Raw genomic sequence first — 19,911 nt, forward strand, 5'->3', positions numbered from 1 at the left:
TGCAGCATCTGGCCCTGGGGTGATTAGAGCAGGTAGATAGTGAGGACAGGATAGTTAGAGCCGGGAATGTGAGGACGTGATAAGGAAGGTGATTTGGAGGTATGGGCTCAGGATTGGTCAGTTTGCATTTGTGAGGCACAGGGGAGTTGCTTCCTATCTCTAGGAATCGACTGTCAGGGAGAGTGAGTGTCTCTGGGGTCAGTGAGGCCCCAAATGTCAAAGCCTCAGAGTATGGAAAAATAAAAGAAGTGTTTAACATAGGAGAGAACCAAGCAGAGACCTCTGAAAGTTTACATATATATGCTTCTGGATTTTATAGGTGAGGATAGCAAAAATTGGGGATAATTGAAAATATTTTCAGAATACATTGGGACCACAAAGTACGACATATTGAAAAAAGGAGAGAGAAGTACGACCAGCAGTTACAATTTTCAGTTGGAAAAAAAGCACAATTTACAAAGGAAGGTGAAGGTGAAGGTGAAGGAAACCGAGTCAGGTCTCTTTTTCTTACAAAGGCAGGAAGGTCCCCATGGTCCCACCATTAACTGTGGCTGCAGAAACATTTGGCTTAGATGGAGTCACTTGACAAGTGGTGTTACTGCCTGGCTGAAAACCCTCCAGTGGCTTCCCACTGCATTTATAAAAAAATACTGCAACTCCTTACTGTGACCAGCATGGATTACTTAGTCTGACCCTTCCTACATTCACTGCACCAGCTCCCCAAACCCCCTGTTTCTTCTGTTTCTTGAACACACCACATCCACTTCTTCCTTCCTCAGGACCTTCACCCCCAGTCTCCTCTATTCTGGTGTGCCATTCCTTCTGAGCTTTGCATGGCTGGCTGCTTTTTATAATTCAGATCTCAGTTGAATGGTCATCTCTGAACAGAGATTTTCTTGGGCTCCCCAGTCTAAAGAAATCATTATTTCTAATTCTCTGTGCTGTGCTTATTACTGTCTGTTATTTTGTTGTTTATTTATTTGCTTCTCATTTCTATTTTCCCGCTATAACCTAAACTCCAGGGAAGCAGGGACCCAGGTTGTGTTTATTGCTGTAGAACCAGGGCCTAGAGGCATGTACAGGACACAGCAGGGATTGGGTGTTTACTGAGTGAATGAATGAATGATTGAGCTCTCTAAAACCACACTGCTCTACACTCTGCCTCCAGCTAGCTCAAGAACAATTTCCTAAAGAGCCTCTGAAAATTAGAAAAGGAACAGTGCATGGATTCTGGCCCCAGTAGGCTTCTGGGCTTGGTGTTTCTTTAATTTCATGTAAATTTCTCTAAGTAAATATTCCTTAAAAGTGAATAAAATTTTATTTCGCTTTAACAAGAGAATATAAAAGTTAAAAAGGTCACTGTAGTAATAGACTAATCTCAATTACCAGGGCAGCCTCCGAAACCCTCACTCCCACCTAATCTCATTCGGTGCATACGCAGCTCACCGTGTGATTTCCAACACAGCTAAATGAAATTATAAAGCAGTGTTAAATTTATTAATCATTTAATTAGCTAAATGTTCCTGCAAGTACTCGCGAGATGAATGGCATGTCATTTTTCTAATGCAATTTGCCTCTCAGGCAGCCAGGGTCAGAAAGGGAAGCTCCTGGCATCTCGAATGAGCTTTTTATATCTCACCTTCTATTAAGAGACAGTGGGGATACCGGTGATCGCATGTGGGGCCTGTACACAAGACTGGGGCGCTGGGGCGCTAGAATGAAACAGGGCTGTCCGTCTCCCCTGGGTTACAAGGAGGAGGGGCGGGGTGGCTGATGGGTCCTTCTGAGATTGCCTCTCCCCACGTCTCCTTGCAGGGCAAATCTTTTTATATTTAACAAGCCACTGAGCAGAGCAGAGCAAAAGATAGCAGCCAGTATTAAACGCATGCTCAATCTAGTTTTATTTCTTTAAATTTACTCAGTCGAGAAAAATTTGTGGAGTGCGAATTCTCCTCATGGTAGGTGACTTTTTAATCCTTCTCGTTGACTCGGGATTTATTTCTCCCTTCCAGCCTCCTAGCCTTTGCCTGTCATCTTGGGGTGTATGCCACCCTCGCTCTCTGAAGAGGGTCGTCCTGGGGTGGGGTGCTCTGGCTCCCGGGACTGGGACACATACCCGGGGCAGCTCAGGGATTTGGAGACTTTGACCCGTAATTATTTCCGCATGACAAGCGGCTGCTGCTTTGTAAATCTCTTCCCATTTGCAATGAGAGAACTGGCATCCAGAACATTGTCTAAATTCACTCGGCAAGCAGCTGTTGGAGTGGGTGCCACGTGAGCCCGAGAACATCCAAATGAACACTAGTCTATTTGTTCAAGATGGAAGCTGTCAGTTCCGAGGACCTCAGGGGGACAAGCGTCTTGATGGGTGGATGGTGCTGGTCTACAGCGCCACCGAGCAGAGAGACAAGCTACTCTGCGTTAAGGAAGGTAGACACATTGGGACTCGATGAGTGGAAGTCTCAGGGGCTGGTTTGGGTTAGCTGAGGCGCCCTCGCCAAGCCATGTGACCTGCGGCCCCGTGACTTCATCACCTGTAACAGAGGGGTCATGTGAATACTCAGTAGATATCAGTAACAGCCAATCATCCGATTGTCATAAGGATTAGATAAAATGAGGTACTTGAGACTCCCATATAAATTCTAAAGCGATATAGAGGCATGACAGAAGGATTTTATTTAACTTATTTTGTCTTTCAAGAACGATAGCTTTGAGTCAGATCTGCATACCAAACTCGGCCCACCAGTTAGTTTCTTTATGAGCCCAGGCAAGATGTTTAGCTTTTCTGAGCTGTGGTTTATCTAGTGATGAAATGGGAGTCATAATATTAGTGAAGATTAGAGAAAACAGTTGTGTGTGTTTATGAATACATGTAACATACATAAAATTTACATAATTAGGTGCATGCATATACATATACATGCATGTACACACATGCACGTGAGTGTGCCAGGTGCACGCACATGTGCATATACACATGCACACACACATGCGCAGCTCCTGGCACCTAATCTGATTCAGTAGTGGTGGCTGTTGTTGGTACTGCTGCTGTTACTCCTATCTCCATGACTATGACTGTGTCAACATTGCAGATAGAGGAGGCCACTTTCCGCGCCTCCAAAAAAAATTTTCTGTGTCTTATTTAACACAGCCCTTATTAAACAGGGTTGCTAAGTTAGATAGAGGCAGCCCTGGATTTGCTCGCAGAATACGAGGAAAAGAGGAGTGCCAGTATATTTGATAAAAACACGGCACGGTGTTTAAGAGCATTGCTGCTGGAGTTCAGCAGAGCTCACTTCAATCCTCCCTCTGCCCTGTACCAGCTAAATGACCTTGAACTAGTTTTTTATCTCAGTTTCTTTATCCCTACGAGGGAGTTTGTTATTGTGCCTCCCTTCCACCCAAGGCCATTGCCAGGCTGAAATGGGGAGCCCATAGCATGAGTGAGGCGCATAAATCCAATAGCCAACAAATATTAACAAATAGAATCTGTTATTAACAAATAGAATATTTACAAATAGAATGACAAATAGAATTGAAAAAGTTTTAGAATAAGTTATATCTAGACTGTTTACTTTGACAAGTACTCCTTCTACAACTTCCCTGGGTTATCTTGCAGTTGTCCCTTTAGGTGGGAAACTCTAATCCTTGACTTTCCCTCTCAGGGGCCATAAAGACCAACCACAGCCTAGAGATGTGACTCAACCTATACTAAAGATCTCAGTAAGCTGGCAGCGGCCAGGCCCCAGTGCACCTGTCTCCTATATTGTCTTTTTCTAGGGAATGTTTTTAAGTCCGTGGTGATTATTGGACAGTGGCTCACCCCTAAATCATCCCGTGATCTCTTGCTGACTGTTCCTACCTATAACAAAGGTGTCTGGTTTTACACAGTTGTTTTCACAGGCTGAGAGAGATGTTTGTATTTGTCTTTGGGTTGTTGGAATGCTGATATGAATCGCTCATTTACTTATTCATTCAATAAATCCCCATGGAGGGCTTCCCATGTGAGAGTTATGGGGGCTCCAAGGAGGCATTTACTTCCTGGAAGTACACTTTCCTGCCCTGTAAGTTTTGAGTTAATGTCATGTAGATCAAAGCGACCCCCAGTTGCCTCTTTCAAGTTGAGGGGCTTCTTCTGGGCACTGTCAACCGATCTCCATACCATCGGTGTTCCCCTAATAGGCAATTTTGTTGGCACATATGGAGGGGCATCGTCAGTTATCACTGGCCCTTGAGAAACAGGGATGCCCTTAAGGTTGGCCCTAGGATGGAGCAGGACACAGTTAAGAACAGGCCTAGGGGGGCGCCTGGGTGGCGCAGTCGGTTAAGCGTCCGACTTCAGCCAGGTCACGATCTCGCGGTCCGTGAGTTCGAGCCCCGCGTCAGGCTCTGGGCTGATGGCTCGGAGCCTGGAGCCTGTTTCCGATTCTGTGTCTCCCTCTCTCTCTGCCCCTCCCCCGTTCATGCTCTGTCTCTCTCTGTCCCAAAAATAAATAAACGTTGAAAAAAAAAAAATTAAAAAAAAAAAAAAAAAAAAGAACAGGCCTAGGGAGGAGTAAACAGTTTGCCATTCGTTGGGCTATGACTTCCACTTTGGTCCTTCCAGCTTCTTCAGGCCATGCCAGGGTCTTGTGTCCTCAGCTGTCATGAGTCCCATAGTAAGGAGCTCAAGAGTTTTTTTTTTTAAGTACAGCCTACAAATCAGCAGTACTTTGAGGCTGTGCTGGTGGTCTGACTGTTGGCCCTGGCTGAGTCTGGGGGTCCTTCCCTGTGCTCCTGCAAAGCAGGTCTCCCGGGAAAGCTGCAGAATGGAAGCAAAGAGGTTGCTTTCCTGCCTCCTTCTTTGTCTGTAATTCATCTCCTGAGCCATCTTCCCAGCCTCTGGGAAGGGAATGTTCTCTCCAGAAAAAGTGCTTATGGACAGATCTGGTTATTACTTACGGTTTAAAGAAAGCACCTCTCAACAGTCACACACAAGTGTTCGTTCAGGCCTTTATTCTCTCTCTCTCTCTCTCTCTCTCTCTCTCTCTCTCACACACACACACACACACACACACACACACACACACAACAAGGCCTCTTTCCGAAACCAGTGTTTGTTGACGAGAGTTAGTGTATTATGCCTGAGGCCGGTCACGGCACACATCCCCTGGAGCTGTTGTACATTCTTTGAGAGACACGGTGTATACAAACCCAGGAGGGAGAGTTGGGGAAAAGAGGAAGGAGCGAGGAGGGAAGAAAGTGAGAGAGAGAGTTAGTGGGAGAGACCAGAGTAAGAGAAAATAAGGCAACACACACAGAGCAGAGTAGTTAAATCTCTATGCCCTGGGAACTGCCTGGGTTCTGTTGTGCTTTCCGCTAACTGGGTGATCTTGAGTAAGACCATTTGTCTCTCTGGGCTTCAGCTTCCTCCTTTGTACAGGGGGAGCCATCATTAAGGCACCTAATTTATAGAGTTCCTTTGAGCACCACAAGAGATAAGCATACAAAGAACTTTGGACAATGCCCAGCATACAGTCGCTAATCAATAAATATTAATCATGTTATTAAAGCAAGAGAAAGAAGGAGCGCAGAGGGGGAAAGGAGAGGAAAATAAAAATGAGGGCAAAGGGGAGACTGTAGAGTGAAAAGTCAAGGGGAGAGAGAGAGAGAGAGAAGAGAAGAGAGGCACCAGTCTGTCTGTATATATGGAGTTAGTTGGGCTTTTCTAGCCCAGCCATGATTCCCTCTCTCCTGGCTGCTGCAGGCATGGTTTACATAGAAACATGGAACGTCAGCTAAACACAGACTTTAGGCACATCCACAACAGGCAGGCGGGACTACCTTCACACACTGAGTGTGCCATGTAAAAAGCTTTTCCTCGGGGCAGCTTTATGGCCCAGAAACCAAACTACAAAAACTATGATACCTTTTGTTGTTGTTGTTGTTGTTGTTGTTGTTGTTGTTGTTGTTGTTTTACAGCAAAAGAGAAATCGGTGCATTCACGTCTCTGTCATGAGTTTGGGAGACACAAAGACGACAGAATGCCAGGATCTGGGCACCCCTACCTCCCCCCAGGATTGCCTTCGTTTTTTGTTCCCTTCCACCATGTTAGATATTTCTGGCTAACCAGTTAAAACAGGGAGATGACCATGATTGCTTTTAGATTACCGCTTCCACATTGAGTGAATTTTATAATAAGAAGCCATTTTTTCCCCTCCAGGCTGCCCTTGTGCCCGCCTCTCTGACTTTGAGGTCCTCATTATTGTGGGTTTAAATGAAGGATGTTCATTCAGGCAGGGACGGGGGGAGGCCACCAGGCATCAGAGCTGTTATCAGGCCCTTCTATCAGACCAAGTGACAGGCGTCCGGAACAAGAATGCAGAGCTCATGGTGGAGACCTCGGCTGACACCAAAGGTGACTCCCCTCACTCTAACCTTGAAAGGGAAAGTTCCCACTTTATTAAAATGAATTTCAAAAGGGCCGCTCTGACAGCTGCATAATTAAATATTGGAGTGTCAGCGATAATTTATTCTACTCGCATGTGGTGGTCAGATCCTTTTCACTAGAGGGTCAGCAAGCATGGTGACAGAGGCAAGGAGACAAGGGATTCTGGGCCCTTTGTCATTTGCGTAGCCCCAGCCCTGAAATCGGAGACTGGCGGAACATACAAATATCCACGTGCACACACACACACACACACACACACACACACACACCCCAGAGAGAACGAAGTGTGCGGGCGGACGCACACTGTTGTTATTCACCCAGTAGAACCCTCTAGTTCAGATCTCGTATGTGTGCGTTAGGAATGGAAGATGTGAAATAATCAAGACTTGTGTGTACAGAGTTAGAACCTATATTTGAGGGTCGCTGTGGGCTCCATAGCAGTGTCCAAAGTATCTCTCAGACGTTCCAGGCTCCAGGTCCGATCCTTCTGCAGTGAGCTTGATGAAGAAGGTCATCACAGTTAAGAAATGGATAGAACTCCCAGGACATGGACTTTTGTACAAATCCTTACAATGCTAGTGACCTGATACAGTCAGTGTAAGGGCTTTGGGCACCCATTCACCCAACCCAGTAAACAAATGTTGAATATATTATTGTGGGGTCAGGCTCCTGTGTGTTTCTCTGTCGGTCTGTGTGTGTGTGTGTGTGTGTGTGTGTGGTGTGTGATTAAGAGAAATTTGCCTATTTATGGGGCGCCTGGGTGGCTCACTCAGCTGAGTGTCCGACTTCAGCTCAGGTCATGATCTCACGGTTCGTGAGTTCGAGCCCTGCATGGGGCTCCGTGCTGACAGCTCGGAGCCTGGAGCCTGCCTCAGATTCTGTGTCTCCTTTCCTCTCTGCCCCTCCCCAACTTGTGCTCTGTCTCTCTCTGTCTCTCAAAAATAAATACATGTAAAAATAAATTTTAAGAGAAATTTGCCTATTTTAAGCAGGTATAGCAGAAAGAACATGGGCTTGGGGCCAGACACAAGATCCTTTCTTATGATTAATGCAGTTAAATTTCCCATGGCAGCCAGTGGCATATTGCTTCCTAAATGCCTATAAAAAATATGAAAAACAGAGCCAGAGAAGATTCAGCACAGACCTTCTCGGGATGTTTATTCTTTGTTTATGTTGGTGTTTTGCTTTCTTTTGTTTCAGCTGGGGAGCAGTTGTATTATTTTCCCTCTTTGCTACTTCAGAGGCAGTGAATTAATGCTTCTCGGGGCTCATGGTCCGGAAGGTTCTGCCCCTCAAATGTCTACGCAGTGAGCCAGCACGCGAGCCCAGTCCATCATTTCTTATTTGACCCTGTCCTGTTTACTCTGTCAGGGTAAAAGCACGGGCCAAGCTCGGCTAGTCAGTGTATTACTTTGTCAGAGGAAGCTTGGCTACCCCGCGTCAGCCCGAACAAATTACATCCTTCACTCCGTCGCCGAACCGGGAACAGGGTTATAACTCAGTCTAAGCACCGGTCTCTCTTCTATTACCTTCATAACCAAGGTCATACTAATCAACTCAATTACCAGTCCTCTCGGACATTTTCATAATGTTTTCTGCTAGTTGCTCTCCTGTGAAAATCTCTCGGTCTAAGCAAATTAATGCCATTTTTATAACTATCTGCATTTCAGGTACAGTGATCTCCTATGAAAAGATTGTATCCCCAGCAGCCCAAACTAGCTTTACGTCCCAGCGTAATGTATTGCCATAGCCCATTCTAGACTTTGTTGTCGTCGTCGTTGTTGTTTGCAGGGCAAACCAGTCATCTTTGTCTTTAGGGAAACGTGAAAATTACAAAGAAAGTTACTCTGGTCATTTCCAGAAGCAGAGCACTGAGTTTCCTCCCTACCTTCTTCACCCCATTCCCAACTCATCATGCTGGGCGTTTCTGCCCGGGCTTTTCCAGGCTCCGATTTCAGAGACATGAGAAGCTGGAATTGCATTATGCCCCTCAAAGTTTGTATTTTCAATCCTTATTAGTTTACAGCTGTGTCCCCCATTTTGCCTCCTCTCCACCCCATCCTACATAGACCCCTCCTTTGTTTGAGAGCCTCTGAGTACGTTAGTATAGCATTCTTCTTTTTTCCAAATGTTTTTTCAGGTGATGTCCTTCGATTACGGTAGCGGATCTATGAGAGTCCAAAATCATACTACTGGGGCAATAGCCCATAGTTTGAAAATGTCCTACCTAGCAGCACACTTGCTGGATAGCCAGTGCCTTGAGGACGTCGGGGCTGAGGGGGGAGGAGAGACTTGTTTTCATGCTGGTTAGCGGCAGTCTGAGTTTGAAAGCAAACCACTGATGTTATTTAATGCACGTTGCTAACCAGGGCACACGTGCCTTCCCGCAGCACCTCTGGACGGCCACCTCTACACATGCTCAAATTATCAATTAACACAAAGCTCCGTAGCTTGGTATCTAGATCCTGTGGTTACCTCCATTGCTCATAGTAGACCCTGCATGAATAAATTCTTTTCCGCACGTTTAATGGACTTGCTTATTCGCTCACAAGAGACATTGAGCTGAGCGCAGAGGAGTCAAAGTACATTTCAACTTCATCGGAAACGTTTCTGTCCATTATTTAAACAAACACACAAAAAAGGAAGCACGAAGCAAATATGACAAAATGCTAACAATTCTCCTTGTGTTAGGTGGGTGGGTGAAAATGTGGTTGCCCTATTATTCCCAGTACGCAGAAGGCTGGGTTGGCCCATACCTTTGAGGAAGGTCACACGTGTGTTAATGGCACAGGAGGGAGGGAGCCGACATCTGTGTGGGCTTACGGCGCCCCGGGCCTAGCCAGGTGCTTTGCCTCGTGAGTCTCATGGATTCCTCAGGGATTCTGGGATTCTCATTTCCACCACCCTAAAGACAGTAAAGCCCAAGGTTCCACAAGTCAAATGAGGCAGAGGTGAGATTCAAACTCAGGCCACAGTGAATTTAAAATCCTTGCTCCTTTTGCCCCCCCCCCCACAAATATTTTTTAATTGAGGTGAAATTTCCATAATGTACAATCAACCACTTAAAACAGACAGTTCTTGGGGGCGCCTGGGTGGCTCAGTCAAAGTGCAGGACTCTTGGTTTTGGCTCAGGGCATGATCTCACAGTTCATGGGATCGAGCCCCGTGTCGGGCTCTGTGCTGAGTTCATGGGATCGAGCCCCGTGTCGGGCTCCGTGCTGAGCATGGAGGCTGTTTGGGATTCTGGCTCTCCTTCTCTCTCTGCCCCTCCACCCTCAAAGTAAATAAACACTAAAAAAATAAAATAAAATATGTAATTCCCTGTTTCAACAAAAAGAAACATAAAATAAAATACACAATTCCGGGGCATTTAGTAAATTTACAACATTGTACAACCACCGTCTCCCTGTAGTCTTAAGACTCTCTCCTTCCAGAAAAGCACTCCGCACCCATTAACTGATCACTCCCCATTCCTCCCAGCCCACGAATCTGCTTTGGGTCTCTCCGGATTTGCATGTCCTCGACATTTCCTAGAAGACCAGTCAGATACTTTATGACCATTTGTGGCTGGTTTCTTTCACTTAGCATACCGTTCTCAAGTTGATCTGTGCTGTAGCAAAGGTCAAGACTTCTTTGTCTTATAGGCTGAATAATATTCTGTTGTATTGATATACCACATCGTGTTCATGCTTGCAGCCACCGACGGGCACTCGGGTTCTTTCGGGTAGACTGTGACGAGTCTTTGTGCCGTGAACGTTTGGATGTGAGTATCTGTCTGGACGTGTGTTTTCGTTTCTCTTGGGGGTAAATAGGCACGGTATCACTGGGTCCTACGGTGACTCTAACTTTGTCGAGCAGCCGCCAAACGAGTTTCCACGGTGGCTGCCCCATTTTGCCCGGTGCCTGCTCTTAATGCTTCTCAGTGTCTTCTGAGGCACCAGACTTTTCGTTAAGTTCCGTCTGCAGAAAGAGGGAAGGCGTCTTCTCAGGTAACTATAATCAACCCCCAGGGACTCACTTAGCTTGCGTGTGTGCAACCGAAATGGCCGGGAGGCATCCGGTCCCTGTGTCCCTGTTATTTTGGTCTCCCTCCCCTCCTTCCCACCACTCTCTGGCTCCGGGTTACCCAAGAGTGGAGGAGGGGTGGCCTAGAAAAGAGGAGGGAGGCCAGGGAATAGGAATTCTCCCTGCTGCCAGTGCTCCCAGAGCTCCCGGCACTGGTACCTCCGGGTCACTCCCATTTCCCTCTGCCGGGCCCCTCTGAGCGGGGACAAATTCAGTCACAACCTAGGCACACGGGGCAGGGTCCTACTGAGTCCTGGACAAGTCCCCTGACCAAGCTTGTTGGACTGAGTGGAGGTCACAACAGGTCTCTCCCTGTCCCCATCCGCTGCTGTGGCTCTAGTCCCTTTCACCTTTTATGAAACTAAGAAAAAGGTATGTGAAAAACCCCTTTAGAAAGTCAAAAGGTTTTTCAAGGTTTGAACTGCTCAACTTTGAAAAGTGGCCTACAGTAAAAATCCTGACCCCAGAGCTCCTTTAGAAACCATTGAACCCCTTTGGAGAGCTGCAGAGGATGGAATGTATGTAAAATAATACGGGCAAGGCATGCGCTATTTCACAAACGCTAGCCTCCTGAATCCATCATCTCACAACTCTGGGAAGTGAGTGGATTTGGCCCCATGGTAGAGACGAGGAAGCCGAGACTCGGAGAAATCAAGTGATGTGTCCGAAGGCTCCCATTTCGGAGGCAGGAACTTCTGGCTGTAGATTTTCCCAAATCTAGACTGCAGCGTGTTTTCACCGTGTCACATGTCTGAGACCTTTTATGTGTCAGAGAGCACAAAAAGACTTAGGTCATAAGACCAAGGCCAAAAAGGCCATAAATTGCAACAACTGTGTGCATGGCTTCATTTCACTTCTCCATTTGTAAGCTAGAGGAACGTGTAGAAATGCAACGCTTCCCCGTGGCTGCAGACGGTCTCTGGACTTGCTGAAAGTCTTGGGCTTGCTAAAAACTGGGCTTCCAGACCTCCTTGGCATCTCCTTTCACAACCTCCTAGCTGTCCTTTTGAAGCCAGGGACGCCACCACAGCCCCGAATCAAGGATGGGGGAAGAGCAATTTTGAGTCCGCCCGTTCTCCTCACACAAATAGCCGAAGCCAGAAACGATTGCACAAGTCCTAACCAACAACTAGAAAGTAGGGTGTACAAGACACGGTGCAGCCGGAGTAGACCGGCTCAGCAGGTGGTGAACCGGGTGGCTGGAAAGACCCAGATCAAGGGTCAGAGGCTTGGTCTTTCGCCCAGCCTTACCATGGACTCCCCATGTGACCCTGGGGACCTCCCTTCTCTTCCCTGAACCCTTTTCCTGAGTGTAAACAGAGAGAGGGGTCTAGATAGAGTTGCTCTCTGTTGGCGAGGTTCTTAGAACACACCTGGTAAAGAGAATTGGTCCCAGAAATAAAGATGGGGGGAGGGGAAAGTCCTTCTCTTGATGACCATCCTAAGTGGCTCAGCAGAATTGGCTCTATTGACCAGCACTAGGTGCCCTCTTGTGGGGCATTGTAGTCTTAGGGATATCCTCACTACCCCTCCTAAAAGGAAATGTTATATGAGCACACACCAGCTCAGACAGGCTGAGATCTCCTGTATTTTTCACCATCTCGGGAGACATTTCTGTAATACCCTTCAATAACCCAATCTATCCATGTTTTCCCAGATGAAACAGTTCCCTGTTGAACATTCTATGTTTCTTTTTACAAATATCACCTCATTTAATCCTCACTGCAATTATGTTGGTGTCATCATCTTTAATTTATAGTTTAGGAAACAGGGGATCGGAGAGGTTAAGTGATTTGCCCAAGATCACCCAGCTAGCAAAGTGGCAAAGTTGGAATTTGACCCAGGTCTGACCTCATCTGCCTCCTGATATATTTTCTTGTAAGAAGCAAGGAGCATCTCACAACCAAACTGATATGACCACTTAGTTTTATCTTTGGTTCAAAATGGTGCCAGTCTCATAAGCCAACAAGTTTTATTCATACTCTAAATAATGGCTGATTAAGAAAATTAAATCTGACTACAGAGTACTTCCCTAGGAGCCAATGATTGCATGATTCCATTATAGAAGATAAAAGTTTTACCCCAAAAAAGAGAAAAAAAGAAAAACAGAACTCACTTTTCAGTCAAGAGTTACTTCTTCTTTTACAGTAAATGCCCTGTTGAAGATTTTGCAAGCTCATTTCACGATTTTTTTTCCTCTTTCAGTATCTTTCCAAATTTAGAAGTCAAATTTATAAGGCTGTAATTTGCAAGGTCATCCTTTTTTTTTTCTTTCTTTTTTTTTTTAAAGAAATATAAGCAGGAGATGGGGCTTTTCCCACTTTGGGGGGTGACAGCTCATGATTCTTTATTGACTTTGGCCAAGCCTTTGCAGATTCCTGTGGGTTGATGATCATTAGCACCTTGCCTACAAATTTCAAGTACGTGGACTTATCTAGATATTGCCCCACATGTACTCCCCAGTTGAAGAAAACCGTGCGATGTTGGAAAATGTTTCTAAGGATAGACTAAAGGCTTAGCCTACCCGGAGAAGTGAACTTGAAAAGGAGGTGGAATGCAGTCAACTCCATGGTTAGCTGGCAGTGCCAGGCACACAGAGGATGATATGGATAGAGCTGATGGAGAGCTGCCTTTGAGGTCACAGACGAGCTCGGGGACAGGCAATGTCGGCAGATGATGACAACACGGGGTGAGTGCACCCCTGGGGAAACACAGACAAGATTCAGGGATGGCACAGAGGGAGGGATTAACTCTATGAGGAAGTATTTCGATAATGGCTTTCTAATTATAGGACACCTCTAATAATATGATTATAGACTTTCATAATAGTGTAGTACTCCAATTATTATTTATTTCCCCACACTGAACAAATATAATTATCGTATGCATCCTTTCCATTATTAGCTCTTTTTATTCCTAATGAAAAGAGTGGAGGGTGGCTTATGAGAAAAATGCTTGTGTGACCCTTCCCATCATTTTTCTACTCAATATGTAAAAACCCATTTTTTGGTGTGGTGGGTTTTGTTTGTTTGTTTTTGTTTTGTTTGTTTTTTGCTTGTATCTTTCGTCTAAGTGAAAACGATACCTGCCCCCCAGGTCCTCTTACACTGGGTCCTGATTCTGCCGGGGGCTCACAAATGCTTTTCAAGAGCAACTCAATGTCAGATCAAGCCACCCAAGGGAGGTTGGTTCTTCGCTATGCGTCATGGCCTTTTAATGCCATATTGCTTTTTATCAACCAATCAGCGGATGTTTTCGCTCTGTTCACGTTGAAAGCATTCTGCTGTGGAAACCAATAAGTTTGTTATCTCCTTTTTTGTTGTTGTTGTTTTCTGGTGTCTTGAGAGCAGAACCAATCTTTGGAATCCTTTAAAAAAATTACCGAAACAAATTCGATCACAAAAGCTTTTAAAATCTGAAATCCCAGGAAGCTAATTAGCGTATCCTTTTAAGATGGCTTCCTGCATTTTTATACACACGTAGGCTTGGGTTTCAAATGCACTTGGCAGTTTGCCACAAGTCAGGCAGATCATCCTGGCTCTTAGGAACATGGAGCTTCTGCAGAGCCCTGTGGAGGGAGGGCAAGGGCATGACTCTCCCCTGCGTTAGCACGTGACCGTGATCTGTCACCAGGTAGCAGACGGAGGCCAGGAGCTGCATTCGAGTGGGCTCCTCGTGGTGAGTTGTATACTCGACGAACTTCTCTCTGTGCCCTAATGACATCCTTATTTTGCGATTTCTCCACTTGACATTGAGCCTCTGGGAGCAGGAACTGTGTGTACCCCCAGTGCCTTGCATGGTACTTGGCACATAGTGCGTGTGTCATTAAAGTAGCTGCTATAGTACAGAACGCACAGACTCCAGAAATAGTCAAAGACACGTGTATCTGGGAGCACAGAGCTCTCCTCAACTGTTTCCGAGTCCCCTCAAGGCCTTGTATTTCTGCTCTGGGCTGCAAGCTCTTGGAGGGCAGCAACCACCCATCTTTATAGCTCCGGTGCCTAGCCCAGAGTCGGCCCTCAATAAATGTTTGCTCCCCATTGAGTGACTCTGAATCATGTCCAGGATGCCAACCATAAGAATCTGTGGAACTTCCTTGGGAGTATGCTTTTTGCTTTCCCCAGAAATTGGGCAGTCTCATTGCCAATAGCAAAGACAGACTGTAAGAGATGGTTGACTTCTTTCGTGTGTGTGTGTGTGTGTGTGTGTGTGTGTATGAGAGAGAGAGAAAGAGAGAGAGAGAGAGGCTATGGAAGTATAAAACTATGACTTGAATGCCTTGATGCATCCATCTCATTGTATTACAAAGACATCAGGATTCTCTCCAGAAAAATCTTTTCCAGCACAAGAACTATGTTAATCGCATTTAAAACACATGTGTGTCCACGTCTCTAGGCCCATGCCTATATTCATGTATGTCACTGCAGAATGAACCCTATCGGTTTGTATCATCTGCTCCCCTCCTGGACTTCCTGAGGGGTGTGGGAGGGGCACATTCCAGATGGACGGAACTATCCATGAACCATCTTAGATGCACAAGAACGCCTGGTGCATTTGAGGCACCACCGAATGACCCATTGGTGCAAATATTTGATTATTCAGATGGTCCATATGGGTCTCTTTCACCCCTCCTCGTGCACGACCCAAGCCAGTTACCAGGCAGAGATTGGCATCAGAAGCTCAGTGCAATTCCAAGAAAACAGTTGAACTGTTCACCCCTGAAAGCCTCATAATGAGCTTGTCTTACTCAATCTTCAAAGACACGAAAGGAGACTGCAGCTTACAGACACCAAGAGTTAAGACCACTAAAAAAAGTATTTCCTACCAAATAAAGCTCTCCCGCTTCAAAAATGTAAAAAACAAAACAAAACAAACAAACAAAGAAAAACCAAACAAAAACAACCCACACAATAAAACTTCAGAATGGACTTCAGGGTTCAACAGCAGGAGAACGATTCCATAAATCACAGTAGATCCCCTGAATTAGATGGTCTCTAAAATAAATAGACAGTTGGAAAAAATACTCATGATAAAAGTTTTAATGGCTAAAGTGGGGTTCAAAATGGAATATATTCTCTGACTAAAGTTATATTAAATGACAGATGGGGGCGCCTGGGTGGCTTAGTAAGCATCATACTTCTGCTCAGGTCATGATCTCACAGTTTGTGGGTTTGAGCCCCGCGTCGGGCTCTGTGCTGACGGCTCGGAGCTTAGAGCCTGCTTCACATTCTGTGTCTTCTCCTCTCTCTGCCCCTCTCCTCTGTGTGCTCTCTCTCTCTCTCTCTCAAAAATAACATTAAAAAAAAAACTGGACTGTTCTAAGTTAAGAAAAAAAAAAGACAGATGAATAGGGGTTGAGGTAGTGGGGATATATCATGTACCTGGGTACATTTTTCACTTTTCAAAGACGTAAACGTATTGCGTTGCCTTTATAACTTGAAAAAGTCTAATTGAAAATGTGTCGCCGTGGGGGCCTGGGTGGCTCAGTCGGTTAAGCGTCCGACTTCAGCTCAGGTCACGATCTCACGGTCCGTGAGTTCGAGCCCCGCGTCGGGCTCTGGGCTGATGGCCCAGAGCCTGGAGGCTGGTTCCGATTCTGTGTCTCCCTCTCTCTCTGCTCCTCCCCCGTTCATGCTCTGTCTCTCTCTGTCTCAAAAATAAATAAACGTTAAAAAAAATTAAAAAAAATGTGTTGCCGGTAAAATCTTGTGACAACTTGTAAACTGGCTGGATATGTGGTATTTTCAAGATATGCAATTATAAGTAGCCCTCACATTCAGCCAGGCTCTTTATTTGAACCTGGTCTTGTGAAGTCTCGGTCCCCATGGCTTTGCAGAGTGAAGGGTTCTGAGGGGCAGGTTAATAGCAACGCTGATACAGGTATTGCGGTTCGTAGATAAAGTGCGCGTTACTCAGCTTAGCTGCGAACGTCAGGAGAAAATGCCTCTGGGTTGTCAATGCTCTGCACTTTTCTCTGTTGCCTTAACTGTCAGGCGGTTATTGAAAAATTGTCTTTTCCCCCCAAAATACAACAATTAATGTCTTGGCCAGACTGCCATGACACATCCTTCAAGATTAAGAGTGTACTGGTGTCTGGTGAATTTCTACTCTCAGCCAAAGGGCTGAGGTGGAATGAAACATGGGTGTTGCTCTTTCAGAAAATTAACAAAAATGACTAATGATTCATTTTAGGAATTACTAAGTAATACATTTGATAACATTAACAGAAAGATTCATACTAAGTCATGAAGAAGAAGAAGAAAAGAGATGGGTAGAGTAGACTTTACTTATCAAGCCTTTACTGGATGCCATTTTGCTTGAATGCTTCTCATTTTGCACCGTTTATCCCATTTAATATTAGCCGGAGTCCAGAAGAATTGCTATTCTTGCCTGGATGTCTCACATCAACGTGTTCGCCTTTTCTCACTGGGCATCCTGTTTCTTATTAACTTCTCTTATCTCTATTAACTCTTTTTTTCAACTATCCCCCTCGCATTAATTGATGTGCGCCTCGCATTAATAGTGTGTAGGGTTCAGGGGCGCCTGGGTGGCTCAGTCGGTTGAGCATCCGACTTCGGGGATCAGGTCATGATCCCACGGTTCATGGGTTCGAGCCACGTGTCAGGCTCTGGGCTGACAGCTCAGAGCCTGGAGTCTGCTTTGGATTCTGTGTGTGTGTCTCTCTCTCTCTGCCCCTTCCCCATGCTCTCACGCAGTCCCTCTCCCTCTCTCTCTCTCTCTCTCAAAAATAAATAAACATTAAAAAAAAAGATAGCATGTAGGATTCAGAGCAACTATGTGGAGCCCAACTAAGATCCATAAAGATTGGTCAACTCTGATGTTGTGGCTCTAATCCTTAATATGCCTCATTCTAGTCACTTGAATAAAAGTAAGACATTTGGACCTCCATTGCTCAGTGGCTTCTCCATGATTACGTGTTACAAGTAAGTTTGAAATCGGACTTTGTTGAATCTCACAAAACCGAGTCCCTCTGAGGCCCAAAGACAGGCACTCACACTTATTGCGCCGTGTCCTAGAAGTCTGTGTGTAGGTTTCAAACTTGTTTCGGATGGGCTTCATCTGTGTTTCCATGGGGCCACCAGCTCAGCCACAAAGCTGTGGTTCTGGCCATTTTGGTCCCCTTCAGCTGAATCCTGGGACAACCTATGCCTGTTGTTAGCTGAATGATTATGCTTGGGTAGATTGTTCCCTTGGCCTTGATTTGCTCTGCATTCCTGGGCAAAAGCATCTCAGGAAGAAGCGACCCTTGTTTACAGGACTCCTGGCCTTCCGTGTGCTGTATCTAATCCAGCTGGGGCCCCCGCCTTGTGAGGACATGCCCTGATTCTGATCAAGGATGGTTAGCAGTAGAGGCCACGTGTATGCCTGCCCTGCGTTCTGGCACCAACCTTTAGCCAAAAGATACTTTCGCAGAGTTAATCTTGCGATTCCCTTATTTCCATACGAACCCCTGCGCCATTTGGTCCCACCGAGTGCCTTTAGCCCCACCTCTTCCTCCCACACTTCCCGCCCCTCGCTCCCTGTGCACACGCCACATCCCTTCACACCTCTGACTTTTGGTTATGCTGTCACCGCTGCCTGAGTTCCCTTCCTGCTGCCACTCTTGCCTGTTAAATTCCTCACGGGTTATGCCTTTCAGCTTTAGCTGAAATGTCCCTGATGTGAATCGTTTGCACGTCCATGTTGCGGCCACATGGATCAGGACAAGATAGGCCTGCTGTAGCAAACAACTCCCCAAAGGCATACTAGCTTAAACCCCCAAAGCTGTATTTCTGACTCACGAAACAGCATACGTGGGTATGCCTGGCCAGCGGCTGCCTTGTTCCACGAAGTGACTCAGGGACCCGAGCTCCAGCCACCTTGTGCCTGCATTCTCCCAGCGGCTAACTGCAGCCAGCTAGCGGGTATCTCTTACCAGCCTCGGCCTCATGGAAAAGAGCTAGCCACATGGCTCTGTGTGACTGCAAGGTAGGAAGTGGATTTGGGGTGGGGAGCCGGCTGACTGTCCCAGTGAGCTTCTTGGGGGAACCAGCTGGTTTTCTCCCACTTAGAACCTCCAGTCTCCGATGTCAACTTAGGTCCCCAATAAATATAGGCGGAATGAAGAGATAAGAGAACGCTCACTTGATTTCCATTTGCCATTGTGTCATTAAACTTTAAAAGTTTTTTTTTAATTTTTTTTATTTATTTTTGAGAGAGAGAGAAAGAGAAAGAGCGGGAGAGGGGCAGAGAGAGAGAGAGAGAGACACAGAATCTGAAGCAGGCTCCAGGCTCTGAGCTGTCAGCACAGAGCCCAATGTGGGGCTCGAACCCACAGACACGAGATCATGACCTGAGCTAAGGTCGGACACTTAACCAACTGAGCCACCCAGGTGCCCAATGTGTCATTAAACTTTGAATCGAGGGACATACTTTTTTCTTTACGGCGTTGTTCAGGGGCTTTCATTTTATGGTTGAATACCAAAATACCAAGGGCTGAAGAAGGCAGGGCAATGTCTTCAGATACATTTTCTCATCACACAGAGGCACAAAACCAGAGCGCTGGTGTTCGCAAGGCGAAAAGACCCCTGGTAAAGAGGAATCTAATAATTCATCTTTATGTTAAAAGCACATCACACCCCATTCATTTCCCCACCAGTATGCTCCAAGCCGACTCTGCCTCCCCTTCCTGCTAAATGCACCCTTTCCCGCTCCTCCTCCGTTGCCACTCCCCTGCCTGAAATGGAATACAATGAAGAGACGTATAATAAAACCTTTTAATTGTCTTAGCATATGTTGCTTTTATTAGGTGGGCATAATTGCATTCACGGGATCACCTACAGAGTCCTTTCGAATATAAAATTCAAATGGCTTCACACTCCGTGCACAAGTCCTTCTGAGCCACTGTTTTCCCCTTCACTGCCTCCTGTCCCCCTTTTGCTGTAAAGTTCACATTGAAGTGTGAAAAGAGAGACGTGGCAACTGACACATGCTGGATCTTATCAGCCCCGAGTGCTGCTGTGGCCCGACGGAGGTGCGACTGTCATTTCTACACCATTTATTCCTGCCTGGCCTCATTGCTTGCTTCCTTTCGGAGGAAATTTTCCCTGTTAAAGTACTGTACTTGTCATTTATTTCCCTTTTTTTTCCGCTCTCCCTCCGTGGATGGGTTTTGATATGCATTTATCCCAAAGGCAAGCCTTTTACACACTTCCGCTAACCTCTTAGGGTCAGGCTCCTCTAAGCGGCTTCGGGCTCATAAAAGCAACTCAACAAAGCTTTTATGGTGTCATTACAGCTCCCTTAAATTCCTCTCCTTCCAGCTTCCAATAATTCTTTCGCCGCTAATCAATTCACCAGCTCTTTTTACTTGAGAGTGGGCGAGGGAGTGGGAGCAAAGGGGCTAGAAACCGGTT

The 19,911-nt window shown here is 46.0% G+C and overlaps 1 protein-coding gene and 1 long non-coding RNA gene across 2 annotated transcripts in view; one reads left to right on the top strand and one right to left on the bottom strand.

Moving 5' to 3' along the window:
* WWOX (WW domain containing oxidoreductase) overlaps window positions 1–19,911 on the top strand; it is a 978,183-nt gene that overhangs the window by 921,096 nt on the left and 37,176 nt on the right. The gene's annotated exons all lie outside the window — the stretch shown is intronic.
* On the bottom strand, window positions 9,731–12,647 carry LOC124511510 (uncharacterized). The gene is made up of 2 exons (XR_006961912.1): window positions 12,612–12,647; window positions 9,731–10,390 (listed from the first exon to the last, which is right to left on the bottom strand). It is a non-coding gene; the product is annotated as an uncharacterized LOC124511510 (long non-coding RNA).

Source organism: Lynx rufus, unplaced genomic scaffold (assembly GCF_022079265.1).
Source record: "Lynx rufus isolate CCGP_SWC_20201006 ecotype Redwood Valley unplaced genomic scaffold, mLynRuf1.p SCAF_16, whole genome shotgun sequence".
Lineage (NCBI taxonomy): Eukaryota > Metazoa > Chordata > Mammalia > Carnivora > Felidae > Lynx > Lynx rufus.